The 23,047-nt window shown below is 40.3% G+C and overlaps 1 protein-coding gene across 2 annotated transcripts in view; it reads left to right on the top strand.

Moving 5' to 3' along the window:
• lingo2 (leucine rich repeat and Ig domain containing 2) overlaps positions 1-23,047 on the top strand; it is a 267,417-nt gene that overhangs the window by 153,690 nt on the left and 90,680 nt on the right. For both annotated transcript variants that reach the window (XM_058397556.1, XM_058397555.1), the window contains one exon: positions 9,867-9,953. The gene's annotated coding sequence lies outside the window, so the exon portion shown is untranslated. The remainder of the gene's footprint in view (positions 1-9,866; positions 9,954-23,047) is intronic.

Here is a 23,047-nt window from a genome sequence, read left to right as displayed (position 1 = left end):
ATCTACACACTGCTTCAACACACTACAACACAACTACAATCTACACACTGCTTCAACACACAAAACAACACAACTACAATCTACACACTGCTTCAACACACTACAACAACACAACTACAATCTACACACTGCTTCAACACACTACAACACAACTACAATCTACACACTGCTTCAACACACTACAACAACACAACTACAATCTACACACTGCTTCAACACACTACAACACAACTACAATCTACACACTGCTTCAACACACTACAACACAACTACAATCTACACACTGCTTCAACACACTACAACACAACTACAATCTACACACTGCTTCAACACACTACAACAACACAACTACAATCTACACACTGCTTCAACACACTACAACAACACAACTACAATCAACACACTGCTTCAACACACTACAACACAACTACAATCTACACACTGCTTCAACACACAAAACAACACAACTACAATCTACACACTGCTTCAACACACTACAACAACACAACTACAATCTACACACTGCTTCAACACACAAAACAACACAACTACAATCTACACACTGCTTCAACACACTACAACACAACTACAATCTACACACTGCTTCAACACACTACAACAACACAACTACAATCTACACACTGCTTCAACACACAAAACAACACAACTACAATCTACACACTGCTTCAACACACTACAACAACACAACTACAATCTACACACTGCTTCAACACACAAAACAACACAACTACAATCTACACACTGCTTCAACACACAAAACAACACAACTACAATCTACACACTGCTTCAACACACTACAACAACACAACTACAATCTACACACTGCTTCAACACACTACAACAACACAACTACAATCTACACACTGCTTCAACACACAAAACAACACAACTACAATCTACACACTGCTTCAACACACTACAACAGCACAACTACAATCTACACACTGCTTCAACACACAAAACAACACAACTACAATCTACACACTGCTTCAACACACTACAACACAACTACAATCTACACACTGCTTCAACACACTACAACACAACTACAATCTACACACTGCTTCAACACACTACAACACAACTACAATCTACACACTGCTTCAACACACTACAACAACACAACTACAATCTACACACTGCTTCAACACACTACAACACAACTACAATCTACACACTGCTTCAACACACTACAACACAACTACAATCTACACACTGCTTCAACACACTACAACACAACTACAATCTACACACTGCTTCAACACACTACAACACAACTACATCAACACACTGCTTCAACACACTACAACACAACTACAATCTACACACTGCTTCAACACACTACAACACAACTACAATCTACACACTGCTTCAACACACTACAACAACACAACTACATCAACACACTGCTTCAACACACTACAACACAACTACAATCTACACACTGCTTCAACACACTACAACAACACAACTACAATCTACACACTGCTTCAACACACTACAACAACACAACTACAATCTACACACTGCTTCAACACACTACAACACAACTACAATCTACACACTGCTTCAACACACTACAACAACACAACTACAATCTACACACTGCTTCAACACACTACAACACAACTACAATCTACACACTGCTTCAACACACTACAACAACACAACTACATCAACACACTGCTTCAACACACTACAACAACACAACTACAATCTACACACTGCTTCAACACACTACAACAACACAACTACAATCTACACACTGCTTCAACACACTACAACAACACAACTACAATCTACACACTGCTTCAACACACTACAACACAACTACAATCTACACACTGCTTCAACACACTACAACAACACAACTACAATCTACACACTGCTTCAACACACTACAACAACACAACTACAATCTACACACTGCTTCAACACACTACAACACAACTACATCGACACACTGCTTCAACACACTACAACACAACTACATCAACACACTGCTTCAACACACTACAACAACACAACTACATCAACACACTGCTTCAACACACTACAACAACACAACTACAATCTACACACTGCTTCAACACACTACAACAACACAACTACATCAACACACTGCTTCAACACACTACAACAACACAACTACAATCTACACACTGCTTCAACACACTACAACAACACAACTACAATCTACACACTGCTTCAACACACTACAACAACACAACTACAATCTACACACTGCTTCAACACACTACAACACAACTACAATCTACACACTGCTTCAACACACTACAACACAACTACAATCTACACACTGCTTCAACACACTACAACAACACAACTACAATCTACACACTGCTTCAACACACTACAACAACACAACTACAATCTACACACTGCTTCAACACACTACAACACAACTACAATCTACACACTGCTTCAACACACTAAACAACACAACTACAGTGAACACACTGCTTCAACACACTACAACAACACAACTACAATCTACACACTGCTTCAACACACTACAACACAACTACAATCTACACACTGCTTCAACACACTACAACACAACTACAATCTACACACTGCTTCAACACACTACAACACAACTACAATCTACACACTGCTTCAACACACTACAACAACACAACTACAATCTACACACTGCTTCAACACACTACAACACAACTACAATCTACACACTGCTTCAACACACTACAACAACACAACTACATCAACACACTGCTTCAACACACTACAACACAACTACATCAACACACTGCTTCAACACACTACAACACAACTACAATCTACACACTGCTTCAACACACTAAACAACACAACTACAGTGAACACACTGCTTCAACACACTACAACAACACAACTACAATCTACACACTGCTTCAACACACTACAACACAACTACAATCTACACACTGCTTCAACACACTACAACACAACTACAATCTACACACTGCTTCAACACACTACAACAACACAACTACAATCTACACACTGCTTCAACACACTACAACAACACAACTACAATCTACACACTGCTTCAACACACTACAACACAACTACAATCTACACACTGCTTCAACACACTACAACAACACAACTACATCAACACACTGCTTCAACACACTACAACAACACAACTACAATCTACACACTGCTTCAACACACTACAACACTGCTTTAAAAACACTGTTTTAACACACTATAACACACTACAACAACACACTATAACACACTACAACAACACACTATAACACATTGCATCAACAAACTGCATAACCAAACTATATCTACACACTGCTTCAACACACTCCATCAACACTCTAAAACACACTGCATTACCAAACAATCTACACACTCCATTAAAACACTCCTTTAACACAATACACTACATTACCAACGTACATCTGCACATTACATCAACACAGTACAACACAATACTTTAACACACTACGAGAGAGAGAGAGAGAGAGAGAGAGAGAGAGAGAGAGGTTTAGTTTGTCTTATCTCTGATCTTTTTCAGACGTTTCTTCTCACGTTGGATTTTATTTCCATTCCCTGTTTTGCAATAGCATTAGCATTTAGCTCAGACCTTCCTTACTTCTGTCCCAAACCGAGTGACTGCAGAAATCCTGGTCCTGAGAATTAGACTTAACAAAACTTGGGAGAAAACAGATATTACAAGTGTTCCATCTCTTTCAAGTTTAATCCGGACTCGGTCTTAAAGCGTACTTTTAAATGTCAGAGCAATTTGTCTGTCTCCAGTCGAACATCGTATCCCTGCTTAGAGAAGAACACTTTGGAGCAATTTTAGAGTCAAAAGCGTTTATGAACAGATCTCTAAAAGCGCTATTTCTTGTTCCTGTGCTAATGGAGGAATGATAAATTTAGCCTGTGTTGACTCCAGTGCTGATGCCTGCAGGTAAAGAATCCAGATGAGGGCTTGAGGGGAAAATAAACTACATTTCATATTCTGCTTTTTTGTTCAGAAAGAAACATGGACCCAGCAAACTTTCTGTGTGATCAAGCAGCACTGAATACACGCAAGAAAGAAAGAAATTAGCGTGTTTTTATGAGCTGCTTTTACAACCTCTGTGTCTTATCAGTATCATGGACTCCTGATGATTTTTATAATAAAAATATACTTGAAGCCATAATATTAAGAGCAGGTTGTTTAAGCACACCATGTGGGCCGTGGACCGGACCGGACCGGACTGAACCAGGCCCAGTCTGATAAATGAATTTCGAATCTAAATAAAAATCATCTGGAGGACCATAAGTGAGTAGAAAGAATTGAGTCAGTTTCTGTTCTTACACCAGGAGGACAAATAAAGCAATAAACTCAGCCATAAAATCAGCTACTGACATCATGTGCTAATAACGCAATTCCTTATTAGGAGAAGAAAAAAAAAACAGTTAAAAGTGTGAAAAAATGAAATGTGGACCAGGGGGTTTGAGCTAAAAGAAACAGAAGAAAAAAAAGAAATAAAGGAACGTAAGAATTCAAGAAAGAATCTTCATTTACAAATAAGGTTAGTCTGATAAACTGTGATATATTCTGTGTATATTTCATAATTTTGTGGATATTTGTTGAATGTTTGTGTATATTTGTTACATATTTGGTATTTATTGGCATATAGTTGGAAATTTGGTGTATATTTGGTGTATAGCTGGTAATTTTGTGAATGTTTCCTTGGTAATTTGGTGTATATTTAGTGTATATTTGGAGTATATTTATTATATTTATTATAGTATTTATTAGAGTGTAGTTGGTGTATATTAATATACATTTGCTAACTTGGTGTGTGTTTGGTGTATATTGGTATATATATTTCGTCATTTGGTGTATATATGTTGTATATTTGGTGAATATTTGGTATTTATTGGTGTATAGTTGGTGTATATTTGGTGCATATTGGTATAGATTTGGTAATTTGGTCTATATTTAGTGTATATTTGGTGTATATTGGTTAGCTACATTCTGGGTACTAGTGATAGATGGATAGATAGATAGATAGATAGATAGATAGATAGATAGATAGATAGATAGATAGATACTGATCTGATATTAGACACTATTTGCCTTCTACATCATTATCACCTTATTATTTATTTATTCAGTAAATCCATTTGCTGAATCCAGAATAATATTTACAAGGAAAAAGACGATTTACAAGAAAAAAACAAAACCAAAAAAATATTAATGAAATAATAATATTAAAGTAAAGTTTTAGCTCTGCAGGATGTTCTCACTTGCCTGTGTAATGATGGATTAAACTCTTGATGTGTTAATTGCAGTTAATGAATATTTTCAGGATAATGTTTAAGGATCCCGGGGCTGCTGCTACGTAGTCAGTGTATACATTTGGTAATTTGGTGTATATTTGCTGTTTATTGGTATTTATTAATGTTTATTTGGTGTATATTTGCTAATTTGATGTTTATTTGGTTTTATTGGTGAATATTCGGTGTATATTTGGTAATTTGGTGTATATTTGGTATTTATTGATTTAAATTGGTAATTTGGTGTATATTTGGTGTTTATTTGGTAATTTGGTGTATTTTTGTGTATTTATCTGTTTTATAGAAATTGTGTATCTGGTAATACATTAGAGTGACAGTATTTTATATATATCATCTCACACACCCGACATTAAGACTGGTGTAAATATTAATCCCAGTATGGACCTGACGTCTCTTACTGTTATTTTACCTTTTGTAATTTCTTACATAATGGACTGAAGCCGCATGCTTACAAACATGTGACGGACGGCTAAAAAAACCAAAGTGTCACAACAATCCAGCGAAGTGTCTCGGCAGTGACGTGTTCGGTCATGCATCCGCGCGATAATAGAGCTTTTAATCATAAAGCAAAAAAGCATTAATCTCACTCATCTGTGAGAAATGCTAATCTATATGACATTTTTTTGCTGAATGCCACTGCTCTTATTGATTTTACTCAAATTAATCTCATTTCTAATTCAAAGCAGTTCAAGCGAAGGGAAGATGGAAGGCATTATTACAGTCAGGGATTTTTATAGTGTTACTCAGTATTCAGTGAAATTGCCTGAAATGGATGTAACTGATAACAAGTCATGAGGTCAGGTCAGTGTTCTATGTGCTACAAGACCCCTTAAAAGTAACGTCTATAATTCATAAAGAGCGTGACCTCTATGAAATATTAAACGTTCCTCGATGCACTGAAAGTGAAGATCTTATGAGGTGATCTTAGGAGGATCAGATGAATCTTTAAAAGTCATCTTAAACAGGTGACGAGAGGGATCTTAATGAGAGGGATCTTAATGAGAGGGATCTTAATGAGGTTCTTAACAAGTGAAACTAAAAAAGGTGATCTTACCAAAGGGGTCTTAATAAAAGGATCATAATAAAGGAACCTCAATGGGGAAACTTGAAGGGATGAGGGGATCTTAATGAGGCGATCTTAATTTGGGGAGCTTAATGAGAGATTTGTAAGGAAGAATATCTTAATTGGGGAATCTAAATGAGGGGATCTTAATGAGAGATTATTAATGAGTATCCTATTGAGAGGGATCTTTATTGGGGGACCTTAACGATAGATTGGGGGGATCATAATTTGGCGGAATCTTATGAGGGGGACCTTAATGAGGGGATCTTAATGAGAGATTATTAATGAGGATCTTAATGAGGGGGATCTTAATGAAGGGGATCGTAATGAAGGGGATTGTGAAAGATTCTTAATGAATCTTTAAGGGATTTTTAAGGAGAGAAACTTACCAAGAAAATCTTAAAAATGTGACATTAACAAGCTTATAAAAGGATCATAATAACAGGACCTCAGTGGGGGATCTTAATGTGGCTCTCCTGACAGGATTGTAACAAGCAAATAAATTATAACATTTAAATGAGGGGATCTTAATGATGTGACTTGGAGATGTGGATCTAAATGGAGAGGATGTAAATCAGGGGATCTAGACAAGTGGATCTTAACGATGGGCCTTGAACAGTTTAATGAAAGGATCTTAATGATCTGAATTTAAGGGGGGACCAAAACAAGCCAGGCTTACTAAGTGAACCTTAATGAGGGATTTGGATGAATGGGTAGGAAAAGGGTATCTAAACGAGGGGGTCTTATTCAAGGGATCTAAATGAGGGGGTTTTATTCTAGGGCTCTAAATGAGGAGATCTTATTCAAGAAATCAAAAGAAACAGGACATCTAATTGAGAGGGTCTTATTCAAGGTATCTAAACGAGGAGGTCTTATTCTAGGGATCTATATGAGGAGGTCTTATTGAAGGGAATCTAAACTAGGAGGTCTTATTCAAGGGAATCTAATCGAGGGAGTCTAAGTCAAGGTATCTAAACGAGGGGGCCTTATTCAAGGGAATCTAAGTGAGGGGGTCTTATTCAAGGGATCTAAACGAGGGGGTCTTATTCAAGGGAATCTAAGTGAGGGGGTCTTATTCAAGGGATCTAAACGAGGGTGTGTTATTCAAGGGAATCTAAGCGAGGGGGTCTTATTCAAGGGAATCTAAGCGAGGAGGTCTTATTCAAGGGATCTAAACGAGGAGGTCTTATTCAAGGGAATCTAAGCGAGGGGGTCTTATTCATGGGAATCTAAGCAAGGGGGTCTTATTCAAGGGAATCTAAGCGAGGGGGTCTTATTCAAGGGAATCTAAGCGAGGGGGTCTTATTCAAGGGATCTAAACGAGGGGGTGTTATTCAAGGGAATGTAAACAAGGGGCTCTTATTCAAGGGATTTAAACGAGGGGGCCTTATTCAAGGGAATCTAAATGAGGGGGTCTTATTCAAGGGATCTAAACGAGGGGGTCTTATTCAAGGGATCTAAACAAGGGGCTCTTATTCAAGGGTATCTAAATGAGGGGGTCTTATTCAAGGGAATCTAAACAAGGGGGTCTTATTCAAGGGATCTAATCGAGGGGTCTTATTCAAGAAATCTAAAGGAACAGGGAATCTAAACAAGGGGGCATTATTCAAGGGAATGTAAACAAGTGGGTCTTATTTAAGGGATCTTAGTGAGTGGGGCTTAACAAGGGAATCATTACAGGAGATATTAATGAGGAGATCTTAACTAGGGGTTAATTAGAAATGAAAGGGGATCTTAACAGGAGGATCAGTGGGAGACATGATAAACCAGAGGACATGTGGTATTGCCTTTGAACTGCCTAATAGGCCGCTAAAAGACCTCAGCATCAACCCAAATTTTACAAGTGTCCAAAAGACAAACTTTCTTTTCCTATTTTATTTCAAGTAATCCATTTTTTCTGTGTCTGCTTTGTCCTCAGCAGCTTTCATTATCATCTTTATGCGGCTCTTCTAAAACTACTGCAACAAGCAAATAAATGATAATATTTAAATGAAAGGATCTTAATAATGTGACTTGGAGATATGGATCTAAATGTAGAGGATCTAAATCAGGGGATCTAGACAAGCAGATCTTAACGATGGAACTTGAACAAGTAGCCCTTGATGAGAGGATCTTAATGCAGGGACCATAATGAGATGCTCTTAATGATGGGTCTTGAACAAGTGGCTCTTAATGACGGGATCTTAATGAGTGGAGTTTAATGAGAGGATCTTAATGATCTGAGTTTAAGGGGGGACCAAAACAAGCCACGCTTACTAAGTGGACCTTAATGGGGGATTCGGATGAGTGGGTAGGTACAGGGAATCTAAACGAGGGGGTCTTATTCTAGACAATCTAAACAAGGGGGTCTTGTTCAAGGGATTTAAACGAGGGGGTCTTATTCAAGAGATCTAAAGGAACAGGGTATTTAAACGAGGGGGTCTTATTGAAGGGATCTAAACAAGGGGGTCTTATTGAAGGGAATCTAAACAAGGGAGTATCATTCAAGAAATCTAAAGGAACAGGGAATCTAAACGAGGGGGTTTTATTCAAGGGATCTAAACGAGTGGGTCTTATTTAAGAGATCTTAACTAGGGGATCTTAACTAGGGGATCATTACAGGAGATATTAATGAGAAGAGATTAATGGGATTTTTAACAAATGGGTTAATTAGAAATGAAAGGGGATCTTAATGGGAGGATCAGTGGGATACATGATAAACCAGAGGACACGTGGTATTGCCTTTGAACTGCCTAATAGGCCGCTAAAAGACCTCAGCATCAACCCGAGTTTTACACGTGTCCAAAAGACAAACTTTCTTTTCCTCTTTTATTTCAAGTGATCCATTTTTTCTGTGTCTGTTTCGTCCTCTGCATCTTTCATTAGCAATTCAGAGTTAGCATTTGCATAATGCTCCGTGTCTCTGTCCTCCGTCTCCTACTGGCCCACTCACAGAGCCTCATTAGTGTCTTTCTTCTCAGACGTACTGAGGGCAAGAGAGTGAGAAAGAAATGTGATTTATTCAGAATTGATAGATAGATATCTCACACACACACATACACACACACACACACACACACCATCTGACTGTAGGCTTCAGATGTCACTGAGTTTGTCCACTGGATAATGATTTAATAAAGAGGCCTGGGTTTCTCTTTACAGCTCAGCAAAAAAAAAAAAATTCAAGAACAAACAAACAAAAAAAACAAGACTTGAATAATTCTGTGCATTATTGTAAACATTTCTATAAATGTTTCTATTTATTATTAGTATTATTTTTTAAAGGGTCAGGATTAGGGCATGTTAAAGCTGGTCATCTTACTACAATATGAAATGTAATGAAATTCAAGCACATTTTCTTCATTTTAAATTCCAGCACAAACGACCCCCTTCAGAGCCTTGACTCTTCATTATTATTTATTACATTACTGTGTTTAATTTTTGTACACGTTTGTTTCTTTTTCAGATTTAAACACTGACAGTGAGGAAGACTGAAATTATTACAGAGCAGGAAACTACAACATGGCTGAAAGGAAAATCATTTCCGTATGTGGTGAGTCTGAGGAAATTTCTATAAACTCTACACAACCTACAAACTCTACAAAATCCACACACCCTGTGAACTCACACACACACTATATACTCTTCACAGTCTACACACTCTAAACTCTACACACACTCTATAAACTTTCTTCACAATCTACACATTTTCAAAACTCCACACACACTCTACACACTCCACACACTCTATAAACTCTTCTTTTTATATACTCTTCACAATCTACACACTCTAACTCTATACACACTCTATAAACTCAGCACACACTCTATAAACTCTACACTGTCTACACATTACACACTCTATAAACTTTCTTCACAGTCTACACATTTTCTAAACTCCACACACACTCTAGACACTCTACACACTCTATAAACTCATCACACGCTGAATAAACTCTACACTGTCTACACACTCCACACACTCTATAAACTCTTCTTTTTATATACTCTTCACAATCTACACACTCTAACTCTACACACACTCTATAAACTCAGCACACACTCTATAAACTCTACACTGTCTACACATTACACAGTCTATAAACTCTTCACAGTCTACACACTCTAAAATCTACACACACTCTATAAACTCACACACACACTCCACACACTCTGTGAACTCTACACACACCACACACACTATAAACTTGACAACTCTATGAATGGTACATGCTCTTCAATCTCTACACACTCTATTCGCTCCACACTATAGTCATTCATTCATTCATTCATATACTCTATTCATTCTATAAACTCTATTCATCCTACACACTCTATAAACTCAACACACTATACACTCTAAACTCTATAAACTTTACATGCTCTTCAAACTCTATATGCTCTACACATTCTACACAATCGCTATACACAGTATTGCTATATGAGCTCTATATGCTAAATATTCTTTACAAGGGACTTGTACATCAAAGGCTCCACATAAACATCAATGCATCACGTATGGAAGGAGTCTCCAGTGTCAGCACTGTGTAACAGTCAGATGTAAAGCTGTAACTTTTCCAACATCTTCAGGAAAGAGGAGTTTGTGTTTAGTCAGTAATTTAAGATGATGAGCCATGGTCAGTGAGAACAGGAACTCACCTGACCTGCAGTCCTTCAATAGCATTAATGTAACTATAGAATGAATAGATACTCAGGGAGATGCGCTTATAAGAAAATAATCAACTTCAGAGCGGTAACAGGAAGTGAGAAATAGAGATCCTCAGAGGTCAGGGTCATGCTGTTTACAGTAGAACTTTGTTTTTTTCATGTTTCTAGATTTTATGACTCATTTCTCCGGGACTGTTAATATCTGGGTTCTGGAGTTACAATGGATTGCATCAGAGATGGAAAAGATCTGAGAGCTGAGATTTCTCTCTCTCTTTCTCTCTTTCTCTCTCTCTCTCTCTCTCTCTCTCTCTCTCTCTCTATCCCCATCCACACACACGAATCAGCTGAGATATACAGTAACTTGATCAAAGTGCAAGCTTACGCAGATTTATTTCAGGAACCTCATTATCACAATGATCCCTTGTCTGTTAACTAGCTAGTTGGATTCAATGGGAAGAATACGTGCAACCTTCAAGAAAATAATTCTTTACTTGCTACTCATTTTTTGTATTTTTTCCCCAAACATCACTGCATATTATGACTATAATCATGGATTATGTTCATAAAATTATACAGTGTCTTTAAAAAAAAAAAAAAAAAACACAGACAGCTTTTAGCCAGTGGGTGTTTTCTTGTTTCATATCTGAGGCTGTAGATCCGAGTGGGGAAAGAAAAAAAAAACATTCATTGTAGAATTTTACAGTTATAAAATATGCTCAAGTGAAAGAATCCAGCTATTGTCAGGAAAGAATAATGAGGCTGTATTTGTGACTCTTTGATAATGAAAGCCCCCAATATTTAAAATCACTATTTTCCAGTGAGGTCATCATGATGGTTTATTTCTATGTCTGTGAACACTGTTCTGGATCAAAGGTTCCTCTTTATAAATATCACATGAGCACAAAGCCGCAATAAAAAATATGAAATATTCTAATTTTCAGGCTTGAAAGCTTTAAAGATCCACACACAGTTCTGCTAATCCGTGATTATTCTTTTTTTATCTTGACAGAATAAGAGCTTGTTTTTTGTTAATGCTGCCCTCAAGCTCTCAGGCTTGGAATAAACCTTGTGTTAAATCTCACACCTGCTTTTAATCTACTAAACGTCGCAACACCTGCTTTTACCTTTACTCGATTTATTTCATATCACAGGATACAGATGCTCAATCGCCATAAGGTTCGGATCTCTTATCTTTGATGTGGAGAAGGAGCTGACATGTTGTCCATCATGTGGCATCACTGATTCCCTTTTGGTGTCAGAGTTCCTTCAGTTCCTGTAACGAGTTCCTGTGAGAGACCCGCACCTGCTTTTCAACTCGCAAACGAAATTGTATTCATGGCTACGAGCTTCTCCGCCATTTATAACTCTAGCACACGAGTCAGAAGTCCAGGCTAATTCTCTGCCATCGGACTGGTGGCCTCTTTAGCATTTAGAACAGATTGTGCGGTGTAATAAATGGCAGACGAGGCCTCGGTATTTCTGAGTTACTACAGTTTTATGGAGTAAGAACTGCTTCCTGGGAAAAGTTCCAAACTCCGAAATGACATGCAGCAGAAGCGGCTCTTTTATCCAGAATCTTGTTCGAGGTGTTAGAGTTCAAGCTAACAGGATGTTTGGAGCAGGTTCCTAAAACTAGCTGGGAGATTTCACAGCGTAGCGGCCGTACAGGCTAATAAATTATACTAAAGTGTGAGAAAATGACTCGGTCGAGTGGAAAATGAACTCCAGTGAAAGCCAAATGTGCCAAAAACCTCATTTTAATGAAGTTAAGAATAAATATATTCCACAAATAATACTTGAGTTTTAAGTATAAATTGATATTTTCCATTAGCGCTGCTAAACGTTAGAAAGTCAGAAGTTTGCCAGATGCTCTCCAGAACATTTTGAAGGTCGAACAAATCAAAATGCTGGCCTTCTAAACATCATTGGCTAAATCATACGTTTGTTAGCTAGCTCAAAGGATTAAAGAGTCAGTGCTCAGGCCTGTGTTTTGGGAGCTATAGGCTAAAAATAATCCTAATAATTATTATAATAATAATAACATTTGATATGGCTAAGTTCTTTGCTAGTAAAGTACATTAATACAGACTCAGGGAAACTAGCTGATTAGCAGTTTTCAGTGAAAGGGATTTAATAGAGCGTGTGGGGTCTGTGGTCAAAACTTCACAGGTCACTGAGGGTCATTTCAGGTGTGTTCAGGTGTTTCAGGTCTGTTTAATACGCTACTGAAGTCTCCTCAGGGTGGGATTCCTCTCAGAGAACTGAAGGTGAGAGAGAATTCCTGATGGGGAAAAGGTCATCTGTCATCCTGACCTCCAGATTAATCCAATTATTAACTGTGCATGCTCTACACACTCTACACAACTCTGCACACTCTACAAACTCTATAAACTCTACACACTCTGTACACTCTATAAACTTTACACACTCCACAAACTCTACACACTGTATACACTAAACTAAACTCTACACACTGTATACACTCAATTCGCTCTGCAAACTCTATAAACACTACACATTCTATTAACTTTACACACTGTATAAACCATACATACTCTACACACTCTATAAACTCTACACACTGTATTCACACACTCAACACTATAAATACTACAGATGCTACACACTGTATAAACTCTACATACTCTACAAACTATTCAAACTAAACACTCTATAAACTCTACACACCCTATAAACTCTATTTGCTCCACACACTCTATAAACTCTGTTCATTCTACACACTATAAACACTACGCAGACTACACCCTCGATAAACTCTATTCACTCTACACACTTTACACATTCTATAAACTCTATTTGCTTTACACATTCTGTAAACTCTACACACTGTAGCCACTCCACACACACTCTAAATGCTCTACAAAACTCTACACACTGTATAAACTCTACACTATTCCTTTTATCCACACTCTATAAACTCTACACTATTCCTTTTATCCACACTCTATATACTCTAAAAACTCTACACACTCTATTCTCTCTACAGATTCTACACAATCTCTATATATAGTATTTCTATATGAGCTTTATATCTAAATATACTCTACAAGGGACTTGTACAGCAGATGCTCCACATAAACATTAATGTATCATGTATGGAAGGACACAAAAAGTTCTACCATCTCAAGCTAGGTTCAGGAGCAAGTATCTTGCTTTGGGGAGGGTGTAATAACATACATGATTTAGGAAATTAAAATTTTTTTTTAAAAAATCTAATCCAGGAAATGAATCTGGAAATGTTTGTCAAGATTTGAGCTGATTTGTCCAGCACTGGTCAGTAAACTATAGCTGTGTTAAGATGCTAAGCTTCTTTTTGCATTTTCTTTGCTCAGCACATGCAGTAGTTGGTGTGTCGCTGCATCATCGAGACACGCTGCAGATTAGCGACTGGCTTGGAAATCATTCACGTAGTCTAGTAAATGCGCCTCATTTTAGAAGAAAAATATGGCCGCTCTTGTTATTGCTGTTCGGATGTGCAGCTGTAGACCTTCTCAGCATTTTTTTTTTTTTGTACAAATGTCATGAATATATGAATAAATAACTCCAGGTTCTGCAGAACAGTGAGAATCCGCTTGTCCCGCATGCAGGGTGAATTACATTGTTGACATATAGACGGTCATTAGCAAATGTGATTAACACTGCATTAGGCTGGACTCTGAGCACAGCAGCGAGGTTTCAAACCCACACAGAGGTCAAGTCTGGAACTAGACGGTCAATGTGAAATCCTAATTGAGGATCGAGGTTTGTAAACAATAAATGTCAATTGTGTACGGGATAAATGTCAATGTCAATTGTATATGTGATAAATGTCACAGAGATGTTAGCATGTTTATCGATGGCGGCTCATCGGAAACTTCAGCACTGTAATGACTGGCACAGTGGAGAACTCGTCTTACTCTCAGACGAGAGCGGACATCAACTCACCAATTAACACAATCTAATAAGGTGATGTGTTTTAATTAAAATGAGATTTCAAACGGTCTCTTTGATATCACACCACTGAGATTAGTCTGGTGTGTGGGTTGTGTGGTCAGTCGAAGCGGTGTGTTTGTGTGGCTAATTGAAACAGTGTGTGTGTGTATGTGTAGGTTTTGTGGCAAATTGAAGTGGTATGTTTGTGTGGCCATTTAAAGCTGTGTGTGTGTGTGGTTTGTGTGGCCAGTTGAAGCAAAGTACGTTTGTGTGTGGTCAGCTGAAGCAGAGTGTGTTTGTGTGGCCAGTTGAAGCAGTTTGTGTGGTCAGTTGATGCAGCGTGTGTTTGTGAGGTCAGCTGAAGCAGTGTATGTTTGTGTGTATGTGTTGTGTGGTCAGTTATGCTCTGTGACTTCAATCACAGATTAATTAGCACAGATGTGTCCTCTCGGCAGAGCCACTCGTCACCGGAGAGCCGGAATGCCGGACGCGGCTCTTTGCAGCTGTGATTAACAAGTGTATCGGCCTGCTTTGTTCCATCAGGATTGTTTTGTTGTCTCTGGGTAATTGGTGTAAAAGTCGGAGATGGGATTAAGCCGAGGAGATCTGCTATGATTCTGTGTGGGAAATAATTAGCATTGGATTTGTTCTCTCGGCTCGGTGTGTGTCACTGGGTTTCACCTCATCTCATGAAAAATTCATAGGATTTTAATGAGAGGGATTTCAATGGATTCCGGACAAATGAAAGAGACAAAAAACAAACTATGACCTCAAAAGCCCAACCCTCACCTTTAACCTGACCAATCACAGCCATGCATTTATAAGTGTGAGAAAAGAGGGGAGAGAAAGGAGGAGGGTACTGAAATGTGTTGGTTTAACAGAGGGGAGGGAAAGGGGGGGAGGAAGGAAGGAAGGAAGGTGGGGGAGGAAGGAAGGAAGGAAGGAAGGAAGGAAGGAAGGATGGATGGATGGATGGATGGATGGATGGATGGATGGAAGGAAAAGAAATAAGGAAAGATGGATGGATGGAAGGAAAAGAAATAAGGAAGGAGGGAGGGAGGGAGGGAGGGAGGGAGGATGGATGGATGGATGGATGGATGGATGGATGGAAGGAAGGAAGGAAGGAAGGATGGATGGATGAAAGAAAGAAAGAAAAAAAGAAAGAAAGAAAGAAAGAAAGAAAGAAAGAAAGAAAGGGAGGGAGGGAGGGAGGGAGGGAGGGAGGATGGGAGAAAGGACTGATGAAAGAAAGAAAGAAAGAAAGAAAGAAAGAGATGAAGGAAGGAAGAAAGAAAGAGATGAAGGAAGGAAGGAAGGAAGGAAGGAAGGAAGGAAGGAAGGAAGGAAGGAAGGAAGAAATGGAGGGAGGATGGAAGGAAGGAAGAAAGGAAGGATGGATGGATGGATGAAAGAAAGAAAGAAAGAAAGAAAGAGAAAGAAAGAGAGGGAGGGGGGATGGGAGAAAGGACTGAAGAAAGAAAGAAAGAAAGAAAGAAAGAAAGAAAGAAAGAAAGAAAGAAAGAAAGAAAGAAAGAAAGAAAGAAAGAAAGAAAGAGTTGAGGGAAGGAAGAAAGAGATGAAGGAAGGAAGGAAGGAAGGAAGGAAGGAAGGAAGGAAGAAAGAAAGAAAGAAAGAAAGAAAGAAAGAAAGAAAGAAAGAAAGAAAGAAAGAAAGAAAGAAAGAAAGAAAGAAAGAGAAAGAAAGAAAGAAAGAAAGAAAGAAAGAAAGAAAGAAAGAGTTGAGGGAAGAAAGAAAGAGATGAAGGAAGGAAGGAAGAAAGAAAGAAAGAAAGAAAGAAAGAAAGAAAGAAAGAAAGAAAGATGAAAAATGGAAGGAAGGAAGACAGGAAGGAAGGCTTTTAGGAAGTTTCTTCTCTCTCTCTGTACGTTTTTGCTAATTACTTTTATATAGAGTGCACTAATGGGCACACAGATGGATGTGAATATATCAAAGTAACACTCCATCTGTTACACACACACACACACACACACACACACACACACACACACACACAGGAAGTAGGAGAAGTGTATTATATTGTTTACACACACTTTAATGTGGTCTTATATAGTGTTGAAGTCACAGGGTTGATACTGGAGTGTAAACACTGGGCTTGGTGATTATGGGAATGAGATCTCGACTCAGATCCTGGTGTCTGGTGTTAATTAAACAAGGAGATGTTCCTCAGCACCGAAGATCATCGCTCACTGTCACAGTCCAGACCAACTTCTTTAACAAAAGCCAGAGGAGAAGTGAAGCACCTGACACTTCATCCTCTCTGAAACGGAGCACTGTGATAAAGTCTCAGCGCAGAAAAGTTGCTGAGTGCTGGAGTAAAAAACGAGTGGAGCAGATGTTCCCTCTCTCAGCAGCACGTCCACCTGGAGGACCATTAGCCGGGGAACATTCTGGATCTGTCCACCGTCCACCACGCCATCTCCTTTATATCTGTAAAATAACACAGAGAAAATGAGAGAATTTATCTTAAAGAAAGAAAGAAAGAAAGAAAGAAAGAAAGAAAGAAAGAAAGAAAGAAAGAAAAGAAGAAACCATCAAACAAACAAACAAAAAGGAACAAACAAATGGAGGGATGGAGGTAGGAAGGGAGGGCGGTAGAAAGGAAAGAAGGATGGATGGAAGAAACAAAAAGTTGGAAGAGAAAGAAAGAAAGAAAGAAAGAAAGAAAGAAAGAAAAAGGTAGAACAAAGAGAGAAAGAGGTAGATAAAAGAAAGAAAGAAAGAAAGAAAGAAAGATGGAAGGAAGGAAGGAAGGAAGGAAGGAAGGAAAGAAGGATGGATGGATGGATGGATGGAGGGAAGGAAAGAAGGAAGGATGGATGGATGGAGGGAAGGAGGGAAGGAAAGAAGGAAGCAATGAAGAAAGGAAGGAATAAACAAAGAAACAAAAAGTTGGAAAAAAGAAAGAAACAAACAAACAAACAAGGATGAGAGGGAGGCAGGAAGGAAGGAAGAAAAGAAGGAAGTGATGAAGGAAGGAAGAAAGAAAGAAAGAAAGAAAGAAAGAAAGAAAGAAAGAAAGAAAGAAAGAAAGAAAGAAAGAAAGAAAGAAAGAAATATAAAAACTAGAATTTAAAAAAAAGAAGACTCTTTAGAAGAATATTTGGAACCTAAAAAATGTAGTGGTTTTGACAGAACCTGTCACAAATAGTAACCTAACAGGATTTGTGTGTGTGTGTGTGTGTGTGTGTGTGTGTGTGTGTGTGTAGTGCCCTACTGTGCCAGCAGCTTGAATCTCTGCAGGAGAAAGTCTTTACACTCACAGGTTTTAATGTGTAGAAGACAGTCAGACACACACACACACACACACACACACACACACACTCTCTCTAAAGAGCTGCATATGGTATTAAATAAACAGAGCTGTGCTGCTGAAGTAAATCCAGGTACACAGAGTTGTTTATGAAGTGTGTCGGTGTGATGCAGTGGCTGCTGTATTTGGAGGATATCAGGATTTAGTTTTTACACTCAGGAATCACAGGTCATAAAATCCGGACGCGTGTGAGCGCCGGAAAATCCGAGCGGTTCAATCCCATAATTCCGAGGAGATTTCATTAGTTCCTGATACAGTCACAGTCCAGAGGAAGGGGTCAGGATGTCAGGGTGTCAGCGCTCTCGTTTATCAGAAGGAGAAACCACCGGAGACGGCGACGAGACGTCACGTAAATCAACACACACTTCAGAAACGAGCCGCTCAGCCAGACAGAACAACTCTTTTGGACATTCAAAAGCACACAAGTGGATTAATTAAGTCTACAGAGCTTGTTATGCTTGTTGTAAGAGCGCTGGAGCTAAATGTGAATGATGTAATTACTGAAGCTTTAATGGCGAAGAGAGAGACAAAGCGAGTCTGAAGTTCAACTGAGATCTGAGATATTCACACATACACATCATCATCAGGTGTATTGTTAAAGGGAAACAGAAACCATCTGCTGCTGCTGCAAAAAATAAATCATAATGGCATCAGATAGATTCCACACTGACTGCTAAACAGGAAGCTATCGGATAAAAATTTGGATCGGCTCAAAAAATACACTATATTTCCTACAGTTTTGGGACACCCCTCCATATCATTGAGTTCAGGTGTTGTTTTTCAGGAGTTGGGCTCGGCCCCTTGCTTCAGTATGCTTCAGCTTCATACCAAGACATTTTTGACAATTTCACGCTCTTTGTGGGAACAGTTTGGGGATGACCCCTTCCTCTTCCAACATGACTGCACACCAGTGACCAAAGCAAGGTCCATAAAGACATGGATGAGTGAGTTTGAGGTGGAGGAATTTGACTGGCCTGACAGTCCTGACCTCAACCCCATAGAACACCTTTGGGATGAATTAGAGTGGAGACTGTGAGACAGACCTTCTCGTCCAACATCAGTGCCTGACCTCACAAATGTGCTTCTAGAGGAACGGTCAAAAATTCCCATAAACACACTCCTAAACCTTGTGGAAAGCCTTCCCAGAAGAGCTGGAGCTGTTATAGCTGCAAAGGGCGGGACAACTCCATATTACATTCATGTGCATGGAAAGGCAGACGTCCCAAAACTTTTGGCAATATAGTGTATATAGCATAGGGCATTTGGCGTAAAACCTGTGCCAGATCAAAACATGTGGACCAAACGATCCGCTGTGGCGATCCCGAACAGGAAGGAACAACAACATTCTCTGAGGCGGGGCTTCGTGTTTTTCAATGGATGGCGGGGTCAAGGAGTAACCCCTAGAGCTGAAATCAGTTACGTTGCCTTTATTGTCACATATACATTTTTTTTGCACATTCACATATCCCATCCTTGGAGGTTGTGGTCAGATCACATGGTCAGTCATGATTCAGTGCCCCTGGAACTTGAGGTCCTTGCTTAACAGCCCAACGGTGGCAGCTTGTCAGTGCAGGGGTTTGAACCCTGATGAACAATCCAGAGCCTTAAACACTTGAGCTACCAATCCCCCCAACCCAAATTAAACCCAGTGACGTTTTGTAACTTTTCAATCAATCGAACTTGAGATTTTAAGATTTATTCCCTTTCTGGTGTTTGGATGAACTTCTACAACCCCGGCACTAACCACCTCAGGCTGATAAATCCCAGGAACAAAAAGTGCAGATCCACTCGCTCCAAAAAACGTCTGAAAAACATGTCACCGAGACAGCTTTCAGTTATCAGAGCAAACGAAAACAAACATGGCATTTGGAAAATCAGCTGTAAATAAGGAGCGAAGGCATGCTTACAGTGGGAGGAGAAAGTTCCGGAAATTGTCCATATCTCAGTTATAGAATAATATCAATTTTCAAATCAGCAGGGGGGAAGGAACTGAAAAGGAGGGAAGTGACATCACTGACTCAGCTCCGTCTGAAAAGAAACTCACAGTCTAGATTTATTATTTTCCACATCAACATGATGCTTATTAACTCTCAAGTAACAGCAGCAGCAGGAACAGGAGCAGGAGCAAGAGGAGCAGCAGCAGGAACAGGAGCAGCAGCAGGAGCAGGAGCAGGAGGAGGAGCAGGAGGAGGAGGAGGAGCAGCAGGAGGAGGAGAAGCAGCAGGAGCAGGAACAGGAGCAAGAGGAGGAGCAGCAGGAACAGGAGCAGCAGCAGGAGCAGGAGGAGGAGCAGGAGGAGGAGCAGCAGGAGCAGGAGGAGAAGCAGCAGGAGCAGGAGGAGGAGCAGCAGGAGGAGGAGCAGCAGGAGCAGGAACAGGAGCAAGAGGAGGAGCAGCAGGAGGAGGAGAAGCAGCAGGAACAGGAGCAGCAGGAGGAGGAGCAGGAGGAGGAGGAGGAGCAGCAGGAGGAGGAGAAGCAGAAGGAGCAGGAACAGGAGCAGGAGGAGGAGCAGCAGGAACAGGAGCAGAAGCAGGAGGAGGAGCAGCAGGAGGAGCAGGAGGAGGAGAAGCAGCAGGAGCAGGAACAGGAGCAGGAGGAGGAGCAGCAGGAACAGGAGCAGGAACAGAAGCAGGAGGAGGAGCAGCAGGAACACGAGCAGGAGGAGGAGCAGCAGGAGCAGGAGGAGGAGCAGCAGGAGGAGGAGGAGCAGCAGGAGCAGCAGCAGGAGCAGGAACAGGAGCAGGAGCAGCAGGAGGAGGAGGAGCAGCAGGAGGAGGAGAAGCAGCAGGAACAGGAGCAGCAGCAGGAGCAGGAACAGGAGCAGGAGCAGCAGGAGGAGGAGGAGCAGCAGGAGGAGGAGAAGCAGCAGGAGCAGGAACAGGAGCAGAAGCAGGAGCAGGAACAGAAGCAGGAGGAGGAGCAGCAGGAACACGAGCAGGAGCAGGAGGAGGAGCAGCAGGAGCAGGAGGAGGAGCAGCAGGAGGAGGAGGAGCAGGAGGAGGAGCAGCAGCAGGAGGAGGAGCAGCAGGAGGAGGAGAAGCAGCAGGAACAGGAGCAGGAGGAGGAGGAGCAGGAGGAGGAGGAGGAGCAGGAGGAGGAGCAGCAGGAGGAGGAGAAGCAGCAGGAACAGGAACAGGAGCAGGAGGAGGAGGAGCAGCAGGAGGAGGAGCAGCAGGAGGAGGAGAAGCAGCAGGAACAGGAGCAGCAGCAGGAGCAGGAACAGGAGCAGGAGGAGGAGGAGCAGCAGGAGGAGGAGCAGCAGGAGGAGGAGCAGCAGGAACACAAGCAGGAGCAGGAGGAGGAGAAGCAGCAGGAGCAGGAACAGGAGCAGGAGCAGAGGCTCGGTCTGATCGTCTGAACTAATTTTACTCAAAATGATTAGAAATGAATTGAAGTGAATCTGTCTGATTTTCTCATGAAGGCTTAGGAGAACCTTACGCTCTTAAAGTCCTGGCTTCTTATTCATTTATTCATTAAAATGATTATTAATCAGGACGTACAGCGAAGTAAGAAATAAAACACACACACACACACACACACACGTATTGTAGGAAAGTAATGAACATGGAGCTTGTTTTGGATACGTTTATATAGCAGTGAAAAAAAAGATAAGTGAAATGAAAAAAGAAAGAAAGAAAGAAAGAAAGAAAGAAAGAAAGAAATACTAAAATCTAGTACGCTGGGATGCGCGTGTGTGTGTGTGTGTTTTGTAAATGATTCATTAATTAACATATCTTTTAGATCAACAGTGACAGTAGTGTTGGTCATTGCTGCCTATTCTGAGTAAGAGAGTGGCTAATGATCACAGAGTGCTGTGTTTCTCCTGTATAACACACGCTGGCTGCACCATGGCTGTGCTTTTTCTCCACATTGACTGACTTAATTGTGTGAGATTGGAGAATTCAGCCCTGGGCTCAGAGCACTGGATTTCTAAACACCATCTATACTGCGCCGCCATCAACACTTTCCCAATGAATCCAATCAATGCCTCAACAACTGAAAAAAAAGCCTCCAGGCTGGGTATATAAACTCCTTAAAAGTTTACAATTATGGATAAAGCGCTTGCTGTTTTCTCGTGAGAGGAAAACAGATCTGTGTCGACGTTTTTCCGCGGCTTTGCTTCGCGAGAACGCTGTCATTATACAATATAGAGTGAAGGTTCAAAGCCTGGCTCGCTAATACATAACGTCAGTCATTGTGCCGTGGGACACGAGCGTGGCAGAACACCTGCTGATCAAATGAAAGCTTGCTGAGTACTTATTACCGCAATCTGTTTACGTGACTCAGACGAGGCACAAAAGAGCACCTGCGCAGGTAATGCCACCGTGTCTTGAAGGGAAATATTACAACCTGCTACTCTGACAACATTGACTCCGCACAGGCCAAAAGGAATAGAAGAGATTATTAGTCATGTGTTAGGATTTGTAAATTCAGATTTTTACTTAGCATTAAAAGCTTCAGATTTTGAATAGAAAGTGCTGGTGATTATGATATGCATTAAACTCTGTGCAGCTGCTTCACCGCTTCACCGCTTTACCTTGGAAATCTGAGAGTCAGCAGTTTCTCTGCATGATGGACACTCAGACTCAGATTGGTTATAGCTCCTACTTTATGAGTTCAATCTATTTAGCTGGTGACAGAACACACACACACACACACTCACACAAAGCATTTAAAGCAGGGCTGCTTAATACATAAAAGAGATGTGTGACCAG

This window comes from Hemibagrus wyckioides, linkage group LG08 (assembly GCF_019097595.1).
Source record: "Hemibagrus wyckioides isolate EC202008001 linkage group LG08, SWU_Hwy_1.0, whole genome shotgun sequence".
Lineage (NCBI taxonomy): Eukaryota > Metazoa > Chordata > Actinopteri > Siluriformes > Bagridae > Hemibagrus > Hemibagrus wyckioides.
This window is presented reverse-complemented; position numbering and strand designations above follow the sequence as displayed.